Source organism: Lithobates pipiens, unplaced genomic scaffold, assembly GCF_037356315.1.
Source record: "Lithobates pipiens isolate NorthernLeopardFrog02 unplaced genomic scaffold, aLitPip1_a1.2 Scaffold_30, whole genome shotgun sequence".
NCBI lineage: Eukaryota > Metazoa > Chordata > Amphibia > Anura > Ranidae > Lithobates > Lithobates pipiens.
In genome coordinates this window covers 94,364,919-94,388,170 of record NW_027507791.1, presented here as the reverse complement: position 1 = coordinate 94,388,170, position 23,252 = coordinate 94,364,919, and the positions used below count along the sequence as shown (strand labels likewise).

The 23,252-nt window shown below is 43.3% G+C and overlaps 1 protein-coding gene across 5 annotated transcripts in view; it reads right to left on the bottom strand.

Moving 5' to 3' along the window:
• The window catches only part of SLC8A3 (solute carrier family 8 member A3), a 467,511-nt gene extending 458,377 nt beyond the window's left edge, over positions 1-9,134 (bottom strand). For 4 of the 5 annotated variants that reach the window (XM_077464628.1, XM_077464627.1, XM_077464630.1 and 1 more), the window contains exon 1: positions 8,783-9,133. The gene's annotated coding sequence lies outside the window, so the exon portion shown is untranslated. Of the gene's footprint in view, positions 1-8,782 lie in introns of all 5 variants that reach the window. The other variant, XM_077464631.1, reaches the window with a different exon arrangement.
• Between the last annotated feature and the right edge of the window lie 14,118 nt (positions 9,135-23,252).

The window sequence follows — 23,252 nt, the reverse complement described above, 5'->3', positions numbered from 1 at the left end:
GCTGTGCATGGTAGCCAATCAGCTTCTAATTTCAGCTTATTCAGTTAAACAGTGGCAATATAACCTGGAAGCTGATTGGTCTCTGTGCAGAGCTGCACCAGATTTTGCATGCTCCAGTTTTAGTAAATAACCCCTATAGGCCATTGAGGCCAAGATGGCCCAAACAAACAATGTCAAGTATATCAAAAGCTGGAGTTGGATATTGGTCAATCTTCACTTCTAAATGCAAATTTAAGGCGCATTAGCTTCAGAAAGCAGTTATATACACTTAACAATTTCACTATATATATATTATATATATATATATTTTTTTTTTGCTCAAGTTCATAAGCAGCCTCTAAAGATCTAGCCTGTTTTTGCTGAATACAAATATTATTGGAGGAGCTAAAGGTAGTTTTTAACAGGTATTTAGTGATGGACGAACTTCCGACGGGACGTTTCGCGAAAGCGAAATGCGAACGGACCCAAACGTTCGCGAAACCGAACGTTCGCCGCGGGCCCCATTGACTTCAATGGGAGGCGAACTTTGCAAACCTTCATGTCGAATTTGCGGCCACGTGGTAATTATTAGGGGGTAAAACGTAGTCCCACCATCTGGACAATGACATAATACATGTATGAGGTGAATTTGGGATCGATAACTACAAGCATTTTTATTTTATTTGGGAAATTGTTCTAACAATTCAGGACTATGGAGCTAATGAAGGCAATGGAGGAGAGGGAAGGTCAGGGACCAGGGTAGGCAAAGAAGAGGGTGCAGGAGATGATCACCAGCAGCGTGACATACCGGAATGACACATGCACCGTGATAGAGGCATCTGACAGCAGCACCGTAATACAGAGCACTGACAGCAGCACCGTGACATACAGCGCTGACAGCAGCACCGTGACATACAGCGCTGACAGCAGCACCGTGACATACAGCGCTGACAGCAGCACCGTGACATACAGCGCTGACAGCAGCACCGTGACATACAGCGCTGACAGCAGCACCGTGACATACAGCGCTGACAGCAGCACCGTGACATACAGCGCTGACAGCAGCACCGTGACATACAGCACTGACAGCAGCACCGTAAGCAGCCCCAGGAGGAAGTCAGCACAGCACAGGGATGGTGTGATCCCCTCATAATAAGAACCCCCAGGAGGAAGTCAGCACAGCACAGGGATAGTGTGATCCCTTCATAATAAGAACCCCCAGGAGGAAGTCAGCACAGCACAGGGATATCATAAGCAGCCCCAGTAGAAATATGACACCGCTCAACCTCTTCAAAGAGGAGGGTAGGGGCATATAGTACGGTGTGCTTTTTTGGGTCAAGGAAGTGAGCAGACTGTACGTCAGTCCCTATACCGCTGAAGGACTGCTGCAGTATAGGGCAGCGGTCAGCAGTGGTGCACGTCAACCCTATCTATTGTGGACCGATAGCGGTCCTTACAGAACAGCAGACTGTACCGCACTCAAGCCTATGTACCGTAGCACCCTATACCAAGTTACCAGTCCTTATAAGAACTTTTGTGGAACAAGTGAGTTGTGAATGTTTAGCAGACTGCAGCAGAAGGGCAGCAGTCAAGTATAATATCCTTTCTATATTTGGAAGAAAGAATATTATACATGTACAAGCCTATTACTGTACCACTGATACCAGTCCTGAAAAGAACCTTTGTGGAACTAATAATAACAGCAAGTCTTTAAAATTACCCTCACTGCCTGACAACACTGCTTCCTTCCTGTCCCTATACAAATTGGCAAAAAAAGAGAACGATTAGTGGTTACTGGAACAGCTCTTTTGTGGACCTTGATAGTAACAGCTAATGATGATGATGATGATGATGATGATGATGAAAGACTAATCTGGCTGTCCCTGTAGCATACACCGTCCTTTCCCTTTCTCTAAACTAACAAAAGACACTCAGGCTGCTGCAAGAATCAGCAGCACAGCAAACCTATCAACACCTAACACCTATACCAGTCCTGAAAAGAACTTTTGTGTACCAAATAGCTAGTGGTTTATCTCTCCCTACTCCACACAGGAACCTGTCCCTATCGTAACAGAAGAAAGAATGTAAAATGGCCACCGGATCGGGTGTATTTATAGGTTAGGGGGAATGTCCAAGTGTCCATGTGCTGTCATGTCTCAATTGGCTGTCCTGTATCACATGATAAACGTGTCACCAAAGGTTAAAGTTCTTGTATACATTAAACACGTAAGTCCGCCGCGGCGAACGACGGAAAAAGGCGTTCGAACGTGCGGACCGCGAATGTCGGAAATTCGCCGCGAAACGACCGCCGGGCGAAACGTTCGTCCATCACTACAGGTATTTAGCAGACTTCAGGAAGTTTCATCACTGCCACCACCAGAATGCTACCTAAAGAATCCATTCCAATAGACCCTCCTGCTACACGGGGCTTGTTTACCCAAGAGAGGATTTTCTTAGCATGTGTGTGCAAAGGGAGAAAGAAATTTTTTTGTGATCTATGTACATTGCATGGACTTAAACAAACTTCTTTTTGTTATTTTGAAGAAATCCCTGTGTGTTTGTCTGCATCCATGTGGATAGTGAATCTAATGGGAGTGGTTTTATAATTATTAATCACCTGCAGAGCTCTAATGAGGAAAGCTGGTGGGTCTGCATCCCTTTAGACATGATTTTCTACTGGGAGCATCTCACCAAAAATTGAATTTTTGTTACAGGGGATGCCTGAAATCTGATTTGTATCTTAGTGCAGACTTCTGGGAAAATCAGTGAGCCAATCACACAAGCAGGAAATTATGTTTCTGAGGGGCGCCCTGTACACATTCTGTATACCGAGAACCTCCAGGTAACCATATTGCATTGCATTTTACAGAACATTACAGCGGCTGCAGATTGAAAAGGAAAGGTCATTTTTCATAACATTCAATTACAATATGACTTGTATACGCTATATTATTATTTTTTTTATTTGCACATTTTTTCCACAAAAGTGGAGTTACCCTTTAATGCCCCATACACACGATCGGACATTTTATCGGACATTCCGAAAACAAAATCCATGGACTTTTTCCGACAGATGTTGGCTCAAACTTGTCTTGCACACACATGGGGGGTTATTTACTAAAGGAAAATCCACTTTGCACTGCAAGTGCACTTGGAAGTAAAGTCGCTGTAGATCCGAGGAGGACATGCAAGGAAAATAAAAAACAGCATTTTAGCTTGAACGTGATTGGATGATAAAATCAGCAGAGCTTCCCCTCATTTCAGATCTACCCCTTAGGTCAGTGATGGCGAACCTTGGCACCCCAGATGTTTTGGAACTACATTTCCCATGACGCTCCACTACACTGCAGAGTGCATGAGCATCATGGGAAATGTAGTTCCAAAACATCTGGAGTGGCAAGGTTCGCCATCACTGCCTTAGGTTTACAGCGACTGCACTTCCAAGTGTACTTTCAATGCAAAGTGGATTTGTCTTTTGTAAATAACCCCTACGGTCACACAAAGTTGGCCGGAAATTTTGAACGTCAAGAACGCGGTGAGGTACCATGAGCCGAGAAAAATTAAGTTCAATAGCCAGTGCGGCTCTTCTGCTTGATTCCGAGCATGCGTTGAACTTTGAACTTTGTACATCGGAATTGGGTACACACGATCAGAATTTCCGACAACGGATTGTGTTATCAGAAAATTTGAGATCCAGATCTCAAATTTTATGTGTCGGAAATTCCGATGGAGCCTACACACAGTTGGACTTTCCAGCAAAAAGCTCCCAGCAAACATTTTCCATCGAAAAATCCGACCATGTGTACGGGGTATTAGTGTTGCATACATAAAGGCTATGATATGCATTTCATGCAAAACCATCTGACCAAAAATACAGAGATTTGCATCCATGTTTAGCAGGCAAACTGCATAAAATAATGGGACTGCTCAACCACATCCACTGACCGTTTAACACACAGCACAACAGAGCACATACAGTGCAAAATGTAATACCCCCCTATTAAACAGATGAGTGCTCAAACTTCTCATGTATTAGGCTTATTTAAAAAAATTGTACAACGACCAAACGGTGCTATACAAAGCACAGTAACCCATAACAACCAATCACATTTCAGCTTACTCCTGTGAGATTAGTGAAGGGGGAATTGACAGCTTGCTATGGGTTACTACACATAACACTTTGCTTGAATGAACAAACCTGATACAAATCAATTGCAGCAAACCTTGATGGCAGAGATCAAGTGTATAATATTGAAAAATAACATTTACAAAAAAAAAGGAAGTCAATAGTACTGTTACTTTTAATTTATAAACATCTATACATATACCTACAGGTCACAAAAATATTTACTCCCGTGCACATTAACACTGTGCTAAAAATACCAAACTGCAATCCTGTTGTTAGGCCTTGTGACACAGACAGCACAGGAAAATCCCAGCTGCTACAGTTTTCTGGGGCCTGATTGCACAGCATGTTCTGCTAGCTAATGCATGGGAAATACCAATGCTGCAAGGATGTCCATCCCTCTATGTCTGGGTCCTTGCCACCTTTACCAAGATTAAACAAAACTCAGATAAACCAAAACCCATTGCCCAAGGGCAGATTGAGATTAAATGGATTAAAATAAAATCTGAATTCTACAGATAATGTTCTGGGAGAGATAATTACAGCCCCCGGTACAAATCCCATCCTCTATACACACAGCTCTGCACTAGAAACCGTTTGCTATATATGTTTTTAGTTGTACAATGCAGCCTACATAGAGGGTTGGCAATATACCACCTACATGGAAGCGCAGTAAGTAACTGTCTGACCTACATTATTCATGCATGTCATCACACAAGGCAATGCATAGTTATTTCAAAAAGTAGCTTAAAACATACACCCACAAGTTTCTGGAAGCTGGCTAGAGGATGTATTACTATGTGTATTTTCACCAGTACTGAGATATGTCAATCAAATAAATGGATCAGAGCTTGCTATAGCTGCCACACATACGCATTATGCAATTTATTCATAAGCAGGCATCAGCAACTAGTCAGGTTGTATATAGAAAGGGGTAATGCCCAGTCAACATGTCAAACAGTACAGTAAAGTGAGTGTGTTTGCTGCCTCACATTCCAGTGCATGTGTTATATCTAGCCAAACCAACCAGCTAATTATGGGTTCATTTATATTCCCATGAACAGCCGAGCAAGCCTGTTCTAAGGACACTCTAGGAAAGGGTTAACCTGACACATAGGGGGTTATTTACTAAGGGAAAATCCACTTTGCACTGGAAGTGCACTTGGAAGTAAAGTCGCTGTAGATCCAAGGGGGACATGCAAGGAAATGAAAAAAAATGCATTTTAGCTTGCACATGATTGGATGATAAAATCAACAGAGCTTCCACTCATTTCAGATCTACCCCTCAGATGTACAGCGACTGCACTTCCAAGTGCACTTTCAGTGCAAAGTGGATTTGCCTTTCGTAAATAACCCCCATAGTGACAAAAGCACGGTTCTGCAGGAGTTTATATGGTCCCCCTGCCTCCCAATAACAGCCATCCCCAATGGATCACTCTAAAACAGCAGGACTAGAACAACATCCAAAGGGTTCATTTACAATTTCCATGAACAGCTAGGTTAGCCAAGTTCTAAGAATGCCCTAGTAAAGGGTTAACCTAACCAAAATAACACAGATGACCAACAGACTGCTTTGCAGGAGTTTGGTGGGTTATCTTCTCCCCTGTAACAGCCATCCTCAGGGATCAGCCCAAAAAGAGGGGAATGAACTGTTAACTAGGACACAGTTTAAAGGGTTAATTCATGAACAGCTGCACAAACTCAGTCCTATGGACACTCTAGTTTAAGGTTCATATAGGGCAGTGATGGCGAACCTTGGCACCCCAGATGTTTTGGAACTACATTTCCCATGATGCTCATGCACTCTGCAGTGTAGTTGAGCATCATGGGAAATGTAGTTCTAAAACATCTGGGGTGCCAAGATTCGCCATCACTGATATAGGGGTACATTTGAAACTTGTGCACAAACAATCTGGTGCAGCTGTGCATAGTAACCAATCAGCTACTAACTTCAGCTTGTTCAATTAGGCTTTGGCAATAAAACCTAAAAGCTGATTAATTGGTTACTAGGCACAGTTGTACCAGATTCTGTGTGCACCAGGTTTAGTAAATCTCCCCCATAGTAGCCAATGGAAAGTTCTGCTGGGGTTCACACCGACCTCCTTCCCAGTAGCACCCAGAAATCCCCCTAAAACAGGTTATCTTTTAACTAGGACAGCGTTCAAATGGTTAATTTACAACTTCCATGAACAGCTAGGTTAGCCAACTTCTAAGAATGGGTTAACCTAACCAATGTAACACAGATGACCAATGGACAGCTTTGCAGGAGTTCAGTGGGTTACCTTCTCCCTTGTAAAAGCCATCTCCAGGGATCACCCCAAAAAGAGGGGGGGGTGCATTTTCAACAAGGGCACAGTTTAAAGGGTTAATTCATGACCAGCTGAGCAAACTCCATTCTAAGGACACTCTGGTGAAGGGTTAACATAATGACCATTAGACAGTTCTGCGGGAGTTCATATGGTTCTCCTTTCACAGTAGCATCCAGGGATCGCCCTAACTAGGACACAGTTTAAATGGTTAATTCACACAGTCCATGAACAGCTGAGTAAGCCCAATTCTAAGGATGCTCCTGGGAAGGGTTAACCTGGCAGATATGACCGATGGGCAGCTGTGCATGAGTTCAGTGGGCTTCCCTGTACCAGGGATGACCCACAGGGAGTTGATCATTAGCTAGGAGGCATCTAACGATCAATTCTTCACATCCATGAACAGCTGTGCAAGGCACATTAAGGGTGTTCTAGTAAAGAGTTAACCCAACAGACATGACCGATGGTCAGATCTGCAGGAGTTCATTGGCTTCCCTCTCCCATGTCACATCCATGTCACACAGATCATCCTAAACCCAGGGAGGCACGTTCCCTGGCGACCAGCAGCCCCTGGGGTGGGTTGCAATGGCCGTAGCCAGGACAGAGTTAATCCAGGCTGACTCTCACATTCGGATGTGTGCATTGCACACCGCCCAGGGTTGTACTAATTAAATCAGTAACGCTAGATATGAAGGGAAATACCTTATTAACCCTTTGCAGCGACACGGGGATCATCTGGTCCTATAATGCATGCAGCACCCTCTGAGCTCAACACCGGCACTGAAAGGGTTAAAATAAACTGAGAGGGGACCCCACTTTGCAGGGGTATTGTCATTCACGCAGCGATCTCCCCATCTCACCTGGAAAAGATAGAGAATATAGAGGGGAGGGGGGTGTTCTGTACTGGGGGATCACGCCATAGCCTATATACGCATAGTGGAGGATATATAGAGATTGTGCGGGGGGATTATGTCAGAGAAAGTACCTATAGTGGGGGATCATGCCATGGAAGGTACATATACAGAGGAAGTAGAGGGTGATCGTGCCATAGATGGTACGCATAGTGAGGGTATATAGATGATATTATATTATATTATATGAATCTGTACAGGGGGTCACGCCATAGCCTATACACATAGTGGAGGATATATAGAGAAAGCGCAGGAAGATCATAACAGAGGCAGTACATAGCACAGGGTGATCATGGCATAGGTGGTACATATGGCAGCACAGGGGGGTGATGCTATAGATGGTAGGCATAGTGGGGGGATTTATAGTGACAGCTCAGGTTGATCATGCCACAGATGGTGGGGGGGGGGGTATAGAGGCAGCACAGAGAGATCTGTTGTAATGCTGAGCTCCAACCCAAGTAATGTATAGTGGCAGCACAGAGGGTGATGCCATAGATGGTAGGCATAGTGGGGGGTGTATAGTGACAGCACAGGGGGGTGATGCCATAGATGGTAGGCATAGTGGGGGTTTATAGTGGCAGAACAGGGGGATGATGCCATGGATGGTAGGTATAGTGGGGGGGGGGGGGGGGGTGTATAGTGGCAGCACAGGGGGATCATGCCATAGCATATAGCATAGATGGTAGGCATAGTGGGGAGTGTATAGTGGCAGCGGGGGGGGGGGGGGTGATGCCATAGATGTTGGGCATAGTGGAGGGTGTATAGTGGCAGCACAGGGGGGTCATGCCATAGCATAGATGGTGGGCATATTGGGGGGTGTATAGTGGCAGCACAGGAGGATCGTGCCATAGCATAGATCGTAGGCATAGTGGGGGGTGTATAGTGGCAGCACAGGGCAGTCATGCCATAGCATAAATGGTAGGCATAGTGGGGGGTTTATAATGGCAACATAGGGGGGATGATGCCACAGCATAGATGGTAGGCATAGTGGGGGTGTATAGTGGCAGCACAGGGGGTGATGCCATAGATGGTATGCATAATGGGGGGGTGTATAGTGGCAGCACAGGGATCATGCCATAGCATAGATGTTAGGCATAGTGGTGGGGGGGGGGGGGGTGTATAGGGGCAGCACAGGGAGATCATGCCACAGATGGTACGTATAGTGGGGACGTATAAAGGCAGCACAGGGAGATCTGTAATGCTTATCTCTAAGCCATGTATAGCGGCAGCACAGGGGATTGATGCCATAGATGGCACGCATATTGGCAGCACAGGGGGATCATGCCATAGTCAGCCCGTATAATGGGGGGTGTATAGAGACAGCACAGGGGATCAGCTGTAATGCTGAGCTCCAAGCAAGCAATTATCTAGGCAGCACAGGGAACAGAGGGATCTGCTGTAATGCTGAGCTCCAACACACACAGCCCTGGCTCCAGCATATGTGTAGATTTGGCACTTACCCCTTGTGCAATCCGGGCTTGGCTGCTCCTCTTCTGGGGGCTCTGTTCCCAATTCGGATTCTCAGGGTTTTTGCCTAGCGCCCATTGCATCTCCTGGTTAATCAGTGCCTGTGTAGGGGGAGGGATCCTTTGCATGTCACTCCAAATTGCCTTACTTGCTAAAAATTCTCTCTTCTCTCTTTTGCAGCTGTCAGGGGAAGCAGGGCAGTGCATCTGAAGACACAAAATAGGAGGAAGAGGAGCTGCTGATGTAAATCCAATCCCATGCAGTATGTGTGGACAGGCTGAGGAGGGGAAGGAGGAACACGTCTGTGCTCATCCTTTCATTTCAGGCTCATTGCAAACTACACAGAGATAATAAGCAAAGTCTTTACTGTTGCAAAATATCAGCAGCCATGTTATGCAGACTTCCACTGGGGGAGCATCGAACAATTTTATTTTACATGCTCTGTATATGAGATTGGTGAGGGAGTGTGTCTAAAGAATCACTGCAACTTTTCTATGGCAAGCTACATCACTTATGTACACTGCAAATAATATGAGTGTTTCTGGACAAGTGCCCACTGATCGTTTTCTAAACGTAACAGAAACATTTTAGTTGTGTTCTGAGTTGATGTTGGCAGCTTGAATCACCCAAGCGGTTACCTATATCACCTCCAGAGTCCCTTTTGCCAGGTACACACAACCGTACTTTTCAACGGACTAGGTCCAGCGGTCTTCCCGATGGACTTTCGGCGGAGTTCCGGCGGACTTTCCAAATGAACGGACTTGGCCACACGCAATCACACCAAAGTCCGACGGATTTGAACGTGATGACGTACGACCGGACTAGAATAAGGAAGTTCATAGCCAGTAGCCAATAGCTGCCCTAGCGTTGTTTTTTTGTCTGTCGGACTAGCATACACACGTGCGGATTTCTCAATTGCAACTGGGTCTGGCGGAGTCCGGAGAAAAAATTTGAAACATGTTCTATTTCTAAAACCCATCAGATTTTTTGACAGCAAAGGTCTGATGGAGCCCACACACGATCAAATTGTCTGATGGATTTGTTCCGTCGGACCTTTGCTCCTTCGAAAAGTCCGGTCGTGTGTACGCGGCATAAGAGATATGAAGTCAGTGTTTAATTCATTCTGCTGCCATCCACTCATAACAGAATAATTTAATTTGTATATGTGTATATATATATATATATATATATATATATATATATATACACACACACACACATACCGTATTTGCCGGCGTATAAGACGACCTTTTACAGTAAAAAAAAGAGCAAAAAGCGGGGGTCGTCTTATACGCCGGATATAAAGCTGGGGTTATCATATGCCAGCCGTCCGCTGGATGTTAAACCCTCCGGATACTCGCAGAGTGTGCGGTAATACTGTATACATACAATATACACCGCTGAGCCAATCCCGGCGAGCGATGTATTCTATTAATGAATACAGCGCCTGCTCGGATTGGAGTAACAACCTCTGCAGCCTGCTCGGATTGGCTGTGAGAGTCAGAGGCGCAGGCTGATGATGTAACAGCCTCTGCCAATCGGAGCAGGCAATGTATGCAATAATAGAATGCATCGTTTGCCATGATTGGCTCAGGGCGGTATACTATATGTATACTGTGAGACAGCATGTTACCCGGCGCCAACTTCGTTTCTGAACATACGGAATTCCCGCACAAGGGGGTCGTCTTATACAGTGAGTACAGCACAAAACCAACTTTTTAAATTGAAAAGTAGGGGGTCGTCTTATATGCCCAGCCGCCTTATACGCCGGCAAATACGGTATATATATTAACCCGCCTAAAACTGACAAACAATTTTCACAGGTTAAATTGCGTTCCCACTCTTAAATGTCTCTGGTCTGACAGCCATTTCTCATAAAAAGAAAAAAAAAATTCTAAAGAATAAGATGTTTGTTGGTGGCTGATTGGGGCAGATTTGGACATACACGGGTATATATCAATAAATGGTTAAAAGGAAATGCCAACAGATGGTTCAGATTGTACCACAATCTGAAATGACAGTTTGGATTGACTATAAATATCAATAAAATATTGCTATACAACATATTTTTCATTCTAATTTTACTTAACACCTCTTCATTTCAATATGCAAATGCTATAATGTAAAATAACAAACAAAATGCCATTGTCCCTTGCTTGCAATATGGCAACCTGCAGGTGTTTGCACAGAATGCCCCTAGAAATCACCTTTCCTTCTTGTGTGATGGGCTCATTGCCTTCCTTATTCATCTGCTCTGGGGTACATGTACATTTTTAGTTACCCGCTGCAACGAATTTCATTTTGATGAGATACTCTCTCATTCTCACCTAAAGGATGCAAACACTGAGGTTTTTCTCATTATAGTGCCAAAGCCCCATACACACTATCAGATTTTCTGCTGACTTTTTCCTTCAGATTTACCAAAACAATATAATATAAGGTCAAACCTTAGGAGTTTCAATTTGTATGCAATCAGGCAGGCCCTTGCACTACATGGTTTTGGGAAATCTGAAGACAAAAATCAGCAGAAAATCTGATAGTGTTTATGGGGCTTAAAATCAATGTGGACAAATACAGGCACTGTATATGGTGTGATCACAAGAAAAGAAGTAGAATGCTATATATGGAGCCAGCACAGTACGTCCCAACGCATTTCATCCTATACCCCAGATTGACGTCTTGGTAGATGTACTGTGCTGGCTCAATATACTGTGTTCTACTTCTTTTCTTGTGATCACACCATATACCGTGCTTGTATTTGTCCACATTGATGTACAGCATCTCACAGAAGTGAGTACACCCCTCACATTTTTGTAAATATTTTATTATATCTTTTCATGTGACAAAACTGAAGAAATTACACTTTGCTACAATGTAAAGTATTGAGTGCACAGCTTGTATAACAGTGTAAATTTGCTGTCCCCTCAGAATAACTCAACAGACAGCCATGAATGTCTAAACCTCTGGCAACAAAAGTGAGTACACCCCTAAGTGAAATGTTCAAATTGGGCCCAAAGTGTCAATATTTGAGTGGCCACCATTATACCCTCTTGTGCATGGAGTTCACCATAGCTTGACAGGTTGCCACTGGAGTCCTCTTCCTCTCTATGACGACATCACAGAGCTGGTGGATGCTAGAAACTTTGCTCTCCTCCATCTTCCATTTGAGGATGCCCCACAGATGCTCAATAAGGTTTAGGTCTTGAGACATGCTTAGCCAGTCAATCATCTTTACCCTCAGCTTCTTTAGCAAGGCAGTGATTGTCTTGGAGGTGTGTTTGGGGTATTTATCATGTTGGAATACTGCCCTGCGGCCCAGTCTCCGAAGGGAGGGGATAGTGCTCTACTTCAGCATGTCACAGCTCATGTTGGCATTCATGGTTCCCTCGATGAACTGTATTTCCCCAGTTCTGGCAGCACTCATGCAGCCCCAGACCATGACACTCCCACCACCATGCTTGACTGTAAGCAAGACACACTTGTCTTTGTACACCTCATCTGGTTGCCGCCACACATGCTTGACACTATCTGAACCAAATAATAATTCTGCTTGTCTTCAGCAAACTGTTTGCAGGCTTTCTTGTGCACCATCTTTAGAAGAGGCTTCCTTCTGGGACAACAGCCATGTAGACTAATTTAATGCAGTGTGCAACGTATGGTCTGAGCACTGACAGGCTGACCCCCCACCCCTTCAACCTCTGTAGCAATGCTAGCATCACTCATACGTCTATTTCCCAAAGAATACCTCTGTATATGATGCTGAGCACGTGCACTCAACTCCTTTGGTCGACCATGACGAGGCCTGTTCTGAGTGGAGCCTGTCCTGTTAAACAGCTGTATGGTCTTGACCACCATGCTGCAGCTCAGTTTCAGGGTCTTGGCAATTATCTTATAGCCTAGGCCATCTTTATGTAGAGCAACAATTCCTTTTTTCAGATCTTCAGAGAGTTCTTAGCCATGAGGTGCCATGTTGAACTTCCAGTGACCAGTATGAGAGAGCGAGAACAATAACACCACATTTAACACACCTGCTCCCAATTCACACCTGGGACATTGTAACACTAACGAGTCACATGACATCGGGGAGGGAAAATAACTTGGGCCCAATTTGGACATTTTTACTTAGGGGTGTGCTCACTTTTCTTGTCAGGGCTTTAGACATTAATGGCTGTTTGTTGAGTGATTTTGAGGGGACAGCAAATTTACACCATTATACAAGCTGTACACTACTGTACACTACTTTACATTGTAGCAAAGTGTCATTTGTTCAGTGTTGTCACATGAAATGATATAATGAAATATTTACAAAAATGTGAGGGTCGTACTCACTTTTATGAGATACTGCAAATCTTCCTAATCCTAGCACCTTTCTAGAAGGGTGCTACATTAACCCCCTGACAAAAATAAGCCATGTCCTCAATGGCCAGAGCTTAAAGCTGTTTAAAAACTGTTTATAAAAAGCTAAGTGGAGTATCCCACAAAGTTGGAAGGGGTAAAGGGAGGTTAACAAATAACAAACACCATGTGGCATGCCACATATTTGGCACTAAAGACTTTATTTACAATATAAATTAGCAGTAGAAAATTTCTCGTAGCACAAAGTATAAAGTATATACACAATATATTTACAGCCTATCTGGTAGAGCCCTACCAATATATGTAATACTAGCAAATAAACCTATAAGCCTGCAGGTTACTAGCAATTGCACCCCCTGCCAAAAATAAATGAAGTGGTGGGGTGAAATATCAACAAAATACATTTCTCATCCAGAAATCTTATTTACAACGTATCCTTACTAAATCCCTAATGTTATCTAATCACACAAATAGTTACAGTTATTGGTTAGTACTGCAGCCAAAGTTCAACAGTCTTTATCATTCAAAAAACACAGTCACTTTCAGTGCTAATAGGTCTTCCAAGGTGAGGAGTAACCGATATCAGATAAAATGGTGGTGTGAAAGGTATATATGGTATCCCAGAACTAGGTGGATGCTGCCTGCCAAAGTAATATGTACAGCCTACTTAATAGTATAAGTATTGAAGCACTATCCCCAAAGCTATAATCCTACAAAAGTTCACGCTATTTAAGCATAACATTTCCTGATCACAATTGTTATATCTAAGTGTAACACTAATACAGGTGTGCACAATCTACTCTAAAGCACACAAATCACTATACCAGTCAAATACTACTATATATACATACACACACAACATCAAGCTACCTAGTGGCCTAAATACACTACCAGGCCCCTATTGGGCATAAAGAGCATTTGTAATAATATTACTTCAAATAAGCTACATATATACAGTTAGGCTGAATCTTGCCATGTAGAGTCCTCCAGAGCCCTGGAAAACAAAGCACAAACAAACTCACATCCTAGCTAGTCTAAGCTAGCTAGACATCTGCTTATGAACAATACTTGCTATGACATAGAGCTTCCTAACCAGGAATATTTAGAAGAGTCCTTTAGGATGCTTGAGTTCTGGCTCTGCTAGCCAAAGTCCACAAACCCAAGTGAAAGATATAGAGTTCAGCTCAACTGACACTTGCAGTGCTACCACCTCTACAGGATCAGGAGAACCAACTCCTTTTCTTGAATGTAGAGCAGTAGGTAAAACTTGGCAAGGGATCCTTCCTTGGATGGCTAGAAAGTAATGCCTTGCTTGCAAGAGTCTCTTTCAATGAGCCATAACCCGCCAACAAAGCAACAGCTCAGAATGATATCTCCTGGGAATTAGCTAGGATCTCCCCCCTACGTTGGGCAACAGTTCAGCTCCTGCATGTAAGAATTAAAACAAAGAAGCTTCTCCTTATTGTGTTAAGCCAGTGCCTGTGCCAACAACAACGACTCACCCAAACTCACTTCAGCTTGACATGTTAGAGCATGAGTCATAGTACTTTTTCCTTTGGTTCCTTTGGTTCAAGGGTCAGATTTAAGATGAGCGGATGAGGGGATTGTCCCCTTTAAGTTGTAGTTCAAAACTTGAGAACTTGATGAGCAGCTGCCCATTGCCATAACCGTAACTCACTCGAACTTTACTTCAACTGGACATCCACACAGAGTTGAAGTACCCTCTCCCTAAGTTGCAAGGGTGGGAAGGAAGGGGTTTTGAAGTAAGGGGATTTAAGTTTTCTTGTTGACGCAAAGAGTTCACCATCAGCTCCCACTTGGAAAAATAACTAGTATAAACTGGAACATAACAGAAGAGTCTCTCCATTGGGGTAATGTAAATCTGGCAACATGACTTCAGCTAAACACTGATGACTGGCTGAATTTGTGTCCTCCCAATTACTTTGATACAAGTGGAGGAGCCTGAAGAAAAATGGTGGTAACCATTCAATAGCTTGACAGTTCAACACTTTGGATGTAAGGCCCACATTAAAACAACAGTGGAGGGACAGGTGTATCTCCCTTTAACGATAAAACTCTGCATCATCCTTCTATTTGGTTCCCAGATGTTGATGGACCATAGAGTTGGGTGAACATTGGCTGTTCACCTGTTCAATGAACACCCAAATTATTCGGGGCGTTTGACCGCTTATTCGGCCCGCTGAATGACCACAATGCACCACAGCACAGGACATTGGAAGCCCTGATTGGCTGAAGCAATTAAAGCTTTGCCCGATCAGGTGTCAGGCTTGGGCTCAGCCCTTCCTTCTCTGAGCTCAGCTCAGCTTTTGGCTAATTGCCAGCTCCTATATCTCCACAGTTACTCAGCTTACTTACTTACTTTTTGACCAGCTCACAGGATTTTACAAATGTGGTAAGTGTAGGGTCTGTTCCTTGAATTCTTGTCTTCAGAGACGGACCACCACTTTTCGCAGTACGGCTACTGGATTAAACCATAGTATCAAACCATGCATCACATGTGCCACCGTGGGAGTGGTGTACATGTTGCAGTGCCCTTGTGGGCTGCAATATGTGGGACGCACAAAGCACCCCCTACAGGTGAGACTCAATGAACATATAAGCAATATTATCATTGGTTTCCCCAACCACTCTGTGTCTAAACACTATTTGAAATTTCATAGTAAAGACCCCTCTAAGACCCTTTTCTTGGGGATTGACAAATATAAGCCTTACTGGCGGGGTAGCTCTTTAGTAAGAGAAATTTCTAAACTGGAAATGTCTTGGGTCCACTGTCTCAAAACTTATACCCCTTTTGGGCTTAATATTGACACCGATGTCAACGCCTTCATTGATAATTCTTAGTTAAACTTCTCTTTTTATCTGTTTGGTTTTGATTCTGTATTCATATATTTTTTATACATTTAATTTATGTATTTTTTGCACTTCGAATGTTATACTAGTTTTATATATACAATACCCTTTTGGCCTTGCCTGTTGTGAGATGCTAGACTGGTCCATGCATTTTAGATATGCGCGCCATTTCTGGATATACACTTTAGGTATATGTATTATTATTATTTTTATTTTTATTTATTTTTTATATATGGATCCTTTTATTATGGACGATCTATTGATCGTACAGATTAGGCTATTTTTATTTTTATTTTTATGTTGTTATGGGGTTTGGCCCATGTGCAACTCATATTATTTATGGTTGGATCTATGCACATTGACCACTCCATATTTTTTTATTAACATCTATTTTATTTGTCCTTTCCATCTAGATAAACACTATACCCATGGATTTGTGTGAAATAATTTTCTCCAATAATCCTTTTTTATCTACTTATTCCCCTTTAATTTTCTATTTCTTTCGTGTATTGCGAAGGGTATGCGATTTCTTTATACTGTCAGCATACTATTAGGCGTACGACACCATATATGCAGACGTTTTTTTCGCGCCAATCCCGTTAGAAGGACTGGATGTAATTCCTTTGTTTCACGATTTAACTGATTTTTCGTTCGTGTATCACGTAGTGATATGCGATTATGAAGTGTTATGCGATTTATATATTGCCAACTTTCTATTTGTGTCACACGAGCACATATATGCATTATTTTAATGTTCCTTTTTTTTTTTAAACACACAATATATCTGTTGGATGTGATTTTCATCTATGATGTTCTATTTAACAGATGTTAAGTGTGTTCGTTACGGGTTGCTATAATATTTCAATTCTGGATAGACAGCGCTCGTATTGGGGTTATGTGCCATTTTCCGTAATGGCGTATGTTGACTAAGTCTTGCATCTCAGAACGAGGCTTGGTTCCCTTCGTTAGTTCTATTAGGCGGAGCGTTACTGAGCCTCGTATCTCAACACGAGGCTTGGTTCCCTTCGTTAGCTTCATTAGGCGGAGCGTCACTGCGCTGCCCGTTCCCCATTGACAACGTCAGGTATGACGAAACGCGTCTGGGAAGGCACGCAGTGACGCCACCACGTTGTAGGAGAGGAGGACGGGCTCCTGTTTGCCGGCCGGCTTTTTACATTGCTCCTATATGCTGTGTTTTATCTACATACTTGTAAGTGCATTACTTTTATTTATTAAACTGTTCCTACGTTATTACGCTATGTCAGTCCCTTTCTTTTCTGTGGGCCTCTGAGTGCTTCATATCGAGACCACTGAACAGACTACTATCTTGGAAATACCGCTAAGAGATGGAGTGCTGACCCAGCTGAGGAAGGTTAACCTGGATGTCATCCACTTATCATTTGTATATGCTTCATTCCATATATTTTCTGGTAAGCGCATTCAACATATGGTGACGGGTATTTCACGCGCCTTGGAAAGTGTTGAACCACTGTGGTGCTGTCATTTAAGAACACTTACGTCCGTTATTTGGATTCACCTATGAACTTTTCTTAGATTGGACTTTTTTCACTTTATGCCTTTTTTTGGCTTTTTTGGTTATCTACACATTATTTGAGGTCTTTTTGCATAATTGTATTAGTCTTTATTTTCATTTTCATATTTTATTTTATTTTTTAATTTCAATTTTAATTTTATATTATATGTAGTGGAGGGTTGGCGCGGCTTTGTATATACTTAGTTACTCAGCTGTTGATGATATCCTGCTCCTCAATCCTGCCTACTTAAGCTGTCCAGTCCATAGGATCTCTGCCTTCGCCTTGGTCAAAATCACAGAAACTATCTCCTGCGATCCTGTTCAAGACTTGCTTTACTGACATCCCTTCTGGCTCCAGATCCTGCTTGCTGTTCCACTACATTGATCCCTGACTTCTAGCTTGGCTGACTATCCATTCCGGTTACTGAACTTTGGCTATGTTTTGACTATGTTTGTTCTTTTTACTTTTATTATTAAACAAGTGTGATTTAACTGTACTTCTGTCTCGGTCTGATTTCATGGTTTCTGACATCAGGGCGCAGAGCACTGTCGGAGCCATGTTTATAGAAAGTATTGATGACACTAACCAATCATGGCTCATTGCTCTTAGTCCCGCTCCACACTATAAAAATATTCTCCCCATAGCAGCCATATGCAGTGTGATATTTTAGCGTGGAGAGAGATAGAACAGAGCTTTGTTCAGTGCTGCTAGTGTGCTACAGCCATGGCCAAAAGTTTTGAGAATAACATGAATACTAATTTTCACAAAGTTTCACAAAGTCTGCTGCTTCAGTTTTTATGATGGCAATTTGCATATAATCCAGAATGTTATGAAGAGTGATCAGATGAATTGCAATTAATTGGAAAGTCTCTCTTTGCCATGAAAATGAACTTAATCCCATAAAAAACATTTCCACTGCATTTGTGAAGAAGGCTTCAGGACACCCATATAAGTCCAGCAAGTGCCAGGGCCATCTCCTACAGTTGATTCAGCTGCCCTGGATTAGGGCACCACCAGTGCAGGGCTTGCTCAGGAATGGCAACAGGCAAGTGTGAATAAGTTTGCACGCACAGTGAGGAGAAAACTTTTGGAGGATGGCCTTGTGTCAAAAAGACCAGCAAAGAAGCAAATTCTCTCCAGGAAAAACATCAGGGTCAGATTGACATTCTGCAAAAGCTACTGAGATAGGACCGCTGAGGACTGGGGTAAAGTAATTTTCTTTGATGAATCCCCTTTGCGATTGTTTGGGGCATCCGGAAAAAAAAATTCCAGAGAAGAAAAGGTGAGTGCTACCATCAGTCCTGTGTCATGCCAACAGTAAAGATCCTGAGATTCTCAGCCAATGAAGTGGGCTCACTCACAATTTTCCTTAAGAACACAGCCATGAATTTTTGAATGACCCTACTTTCTTCACTAATTGTTACCACTGTAGCGAAGGTTGACATAAACTATTATAAGCTATAACATAATTCAGAGGAAAATTGTATGGGAAGATTAAAGATCAAAGAAAGCAAAACAGCTTGGGGCATCGAAAAAGAAAAGGAAAAGGAGACAAAGGAAGTACAGAAATATCTGTATAATATGATATCTACAAGAATGGTCTGAAGCTAAGCATATCCTTCAGACCAGGGTATGATGTAGCCTGTAGATTATACACTCATTGGGTCTCCCTTTGGTCAAAGTTGCCCCCCGAGGGTCCTCATAGATACGATCGAGGGCAGCAACCCTGAAAACATGGGGGTCATATTTATGTTTGAACACCACATGGTGGCCAATCAGGCAACTGGTGGCATAATACATATGATCCTTAATCCTTTTCCAAAGGGGTTTGATCATTTTGCCGATGTAGAAGGCTCCACATTGGCAAAAATTATGTAGATGACCCCTTTGGTCAAACAGGATACGTGATGCCACAGAATATGGGTCTGCCCATTTGGAAGGATAATAGAGGGTCCCTCAAAAAGCAAATAGCAGAAATCGTAACACATACAGTGAAAAAGACCAGGTAGATTCCGCTGTCTATTTTGCGACCATAGGTTTTGGCTTTGTACAAGGCGATCCCTAATTGACCCAGAGCCCCTGTATGCTATTTCAGGTCATGGTTCCAGATATTTAGAGAGTGTAAGGTCGGCTAATAGAATATACCAATGTTTCTGAATGATAGAGCGTATAACATCATGATGGTCGGAATATGTTGTAATAAGTCTAACTGTATTGGGTTCTTTCGTTTTGGTCCCTGAGAACAGAATTGCATGCCTTGGTCTGCCCTTGGCTTTTTTAAAATCTTTCTTAAGGCAAGTTCTACTGTATCCCCTGGCCAGTAAGCATTCATAAAGCAGATCTGCTACTTGTCTAAAGCTGACTGCCCAATTTCTGGGAAATTGAAAATTCAATTTCTTTTGTAGTCTGGATAAGAAATGTCCAGATGTTAGAATTCGTGTGAAAAGATGGAAATTGGGTAGATTTTTTCTTAACTGCAGCACCTAATGTTCTTAATTCATTCTGGTATTGTGCAGTCTGTACCCGGAAGGCAAATGGCTTCTTCGGATTCAGGCACCTCTTCCTGTACTAGGTTGACCTCGCTTTCCTCCAGAAGGAGGACCACATTTTTAAGAGCTCTGAATCGTAAAATCCTTCCAAATCTCCAGGAATTAATCTGTTTTTCTCTTCTATCATTGTCAAACATAAATTTGTACGTTCATTTTCTGGCAAATAGATAGATAGATTTTTAATAATATCAAATGTATTTGGCAGAGAATTAGGACAGAAACGTAGACCTGGTTATAATAACTAATTTTCCACTTTACTGAGGGGATGAGATGATAGATTAATAACCTCCAATTTTAAGCCACCTGGGGTAGAGTCCCCTGTGGCTAATGTAGTTACATCCATATTTCTATGATGGAATCACTCGGCACACTCTCCTAGCTGGGCAATGTGCTCTTTCTCTGCAAAGTCCGGATCAGAGGCCTGGGAGCCCTTGCCTGCAGCTTTCCCTAGTCCCACTCTGTCTCTGCAACTGATCCCCAGTCCCTGATGCGCTCTTCAATGGACCCAAATACATTTTCAAATTTGGGCAACCCAGGATTTAAACCCCTGGGCCCTCCTCAACTGATGAACTAGTAGAGTCCAGACTCTGGGAACTGCTGATCTCAGGCATCTTTGTCACAGCCATTTGGTTCTTTGCCCGTATCATGGTTCCTACCGTGCCATGCAAACAGCCAGGCATGGCCACCCCCCAGGTGGCTCAAGGAGGTATTGAACCCAGGACTTTCTGTGAGCCACACCTCAGCTCATTATTCAGCATGGTTTCCAACTATGCCTTGTTCTGCATGCAGCACTGCAAGCCTTTCCAGTACGTGCCAAGCCATGAAGCTCTAAACCCACAAAGCCTAGACGCTCCTGAAGATATACACAAACCTACCCTGTAAAATGTGGAACCCATGGAGACCGGGGTCATGCGGTTCAAGCTGTCTAACGGTGAAAGAGAGCGGAGGTGAGGCTGTGGTCTTTGTTTCTATTGTGGAGAAAGAGGGCACTTTATCTCTCTCTGCCCTACTTGCCCACCTCAGCCAAAGGTTCTTCAAGTAGGTACTATTAGGATCCATTCTGCTACCCCTGCTTATCAGCCTGTAAACTACCAAGGTAAGCCCTTACAGCCCGTACAGCTGCACTGGTCACAGGCTTCTCTGCTACCTTCAGCGCTCCTCCTGTATGAATCACTGTATAGTAATTTCCACCCCAACTCTTTCAGATGATAACCCTCTAACAGTAGAAATTAGTGCTTTACTCCCCCAGCAAACAGTTGTTTGAGTGTATACCACTGGTCCTGGCCCCAGTGTTTGCTCTACTACTTCACTGCTACCTGAGAAGGCTTTGTAGATGGGATTCAGCATAACTGCGCTGTAGCCCAATTCTCAATCTACCTACCTTCAGGATTCAGGGCTGGTAATTGCTGGGTAATAGTTTCATCAGTGTCTCCCCACAGTGACCACACTGACCCCAGACTAGCAGCTTGATCGTGACCCACTGGCACCTGCCACATGCTAGTGCAATGGGCTCCTCATCACGCTTGCGGCATTACATCAAGCACCTCCAGGGCATCAACCGTACTCCATTGTCAGATAGTATCCTGCTGTGCAGCTGCACAGTAACCTGCCTATCTGAACAACTGCAACGTTTACTGGTGGCTCTGGTAATCGCCTGTGCTCTCCATGCTTAACATGAACCATGTTGGTGCTCTCTCCCCGTGGCTTCTTCTCTTCTGAACCCGGAAGTCTCACATTGACTCCACCCACCACTCCAGATTGGCCAAACCCAGCTGGTGACTCCATTTGCTTGTCTCGATAGATTGGCATACTGGTGGTTGCTTCACCTGTTGGATAGGCTCTCATTCCCATGCTGCACATTAACTCCTTCTCCGTCATTACTCAGATTTACAGTCTCCACTGTAAAGCAGGAAGCATTTACAGTATGACACACACTTGTGGCAACTTGGCTTTTCCCCAAGCATACTTAACTCCAGTGCCCCGTGACCACCACTGACCAAAATTACTTTTTCTCTGACAGCTTTTCCCACTGAAGAGCAGACATTCTCCCTGGTAGCACACACACTGGTGGTGACCTTGTCTGCACCTTGCTATAAAGGCGCACCTTACTGTAAAGGCTAGTTATAGATTGAGGTGGTTTCCATTTTTTTGTACTAGGTACACCTCACTGATGCTTTCACACCAGCACCCTGAGTTAACTCAAATGTAGCGATACCCTCGAAGGAGTCGCTGGAAATTGCCCGGATTTATTTTTCTCAGTACGTTTTCCGCAGCCAGAAACATAATCACAGTCACTCTTTTGCTCAATGATAAGTATAGGGGAGTTCTTTTGGTGTTTTTATTTTTGGGGTAACCTGGATAGGGTTGGGGGATTTGAGGGGGATATTCCAAAAAGAAATATGTAAAAAATTAAGACAATAGACTTCCTTCTCTAGAACTAAGGCAAAAGTCCTTTGCCAAAGCAAACTGTAGACTTGGCTTTGTAGTAGAAGTATTTTAAAGCACAAAAACTTTCTTTGAGCAGTCAGAGCAGATTGCCTTCACCAAGAACTAGATAGACTGAGCTCTTCAGGACACCAGACAATGTCACAAGCACCAGAGGGGTGGCAGCGGTCCAAAAGTCTCTAAGATCTCTAACAGCAACCTGTATTCACAAATGTCCTAAGAAAGTTAGTTGGCTCCTTCCAACATCCATGCGACACCTTTCTTCTGTGATACCCGACTAGATCTTCAGATGACAGCCCCTTGGAGGACAAGCTTTGGCAGGTCCCTAAGGATCAGGGTCCACCTGGCATCAACCTAGGTAGACCAGAGTACCTGGCCCCTGTCAGGAGCCTTTCACTTCGGGGGGTTCAGGGATTGACGCCTTTCCTCTTTGGAGGTTGGCCCTATTCTGGACAGAATTTGTTTTTCTTTTTTGCTGTAATTTCACGTTTTTTTTCAAAGGGGATTGACTAAACACCTCCCCGCAAAGCTCTGATATAAAAAATCATTAACTTCTATCCCGTGATTGTCACTTTTTTGCTGTTATGGCTCCCATTGCTGGAAAGAATGACTGTTAAAGCTTAGTAAATTGAGCCTATTGCGCCACAGGGCCAGAGAAATAACCATTAATTCTGTAGCACAGCATTTGTTTCGTTTTTTTTTTTTTC